This window comes from Tauraco erythrolophus, chromosome 9 (genome assembly GCF_009769465.1).
Source record: "Tauraco erythrolophus isolate bTauEry1 chromosome 9, bTauEry1.pri, whole genome shotgun sequence".
In the NCBI taxonomy this organism is placed as follows: Eukaryota; Metazoa; Chordata; class Aves; order Musophagiformes; family Musophagidae; genus Tauraco; species Tauraco erythrolophus.
The window spans coordinates 24,387,395-24,388,681 of NC_141473.1; positions in this window are offsets into that span (position 1 = coordinate 24,387,395).

Consider the following 1,287-nt stretch of genomic DNA (forward strand, 5'->3'; position numbering starts at 1 on the left):
CGTGCTCTCAGTTTGTTGGTTTTCCTGTGGAATGTGAATCTGATTGACTGACGCACTGCAGAAACAATAGTCAAAGCCAGCTGTTTCTGTAAATTTCCAATCTTAGATTTCAATGTATTATTCCAGATCAGTAAATGGCAGGCAGACACAGGATTCCCTTGAAAAATATCCTACTTCAGAACTTAAGATCACAAAAGAAGCACAGCTTAATCCCTAAAAAACACACTATATTTGCTTTCCACCTCCTAGCTTCAGACTCAGAAGTCTTCTTGTCTGAGTTTCCCCTGGTACTATCAGCACCTAGAAACTAAAGATAGGCCTAGACCTAAACACAAACATAATTTTAAGCTATTTAGGGTCTGGATGTAATGTCTGTAGCTCAGACTAATCTTTGCTTTGGATATTAGCAGTCTCAACTGAGCAATTTCAACAAATGTCAAAGAGATCGGTGATTTTCATAATCAATGGATTTCCATAAATGCTAAACCAGATGCAGAACTTAGTTTAAAAGCAGCTGCACATCAAGCTGATGAAGAAATCCTCAGACGTGACCATTGCTATTCAAAAAAATATCCGTATCCGGACAGCTCACTGAAACAACAAAACATTGTATACAAAAAAAGAACATTCGTCAAGTAGCTGCTTTCTATGCATGAATGAAATGAGCCCAGTGACAGGGGATTTCACAGGTGCTCAAGGTTCTCAGCCTGTACCTAGAGCCAACCTCTAGCACAGTCCGTCCCTTTGAAAAATGCAACTGCAGTATCCAACAAAACTTGGATGATACTTGAGAGGCATTACATTGTTTTAAAGCTTCAACCACATTATCTCCTAGTATAATGAAATAGCTGAGCCAACAGCTGTTGGTTTCTTGTTGTGGCTGGAGCAAGTTTGCAAGTTTTTCATCACACTAGCTTTGTTCAGCAATACAGGCTGGCTACTCCGGCCACTCGCAAGGCAACAAGTCGTGTCAACAAGCATCCGCAGAGAATCCAGTGACCCTCAACTGATACATTCTGCTACTTCTACGCACATAGATAACACAGATAAGCAGAAAACAGTAGGCAGCAAGGAAAAGGAACAAAATTTTAAATAAACAAAGAAACCTGAGTAGCTGAATTAGTACTTAAAGGAAATGAGATCACCATTTGCTTCAGATTTCAACCACAAACAACTGACAAGTAATCAAGAGTCATTCTAAAATTCTAAAGTACAAGAATTTTTATGAATCACATTCAATTTAAAATCAGCTACTCTGGAAATTCCTAGGACTCATACAAGCTGTAA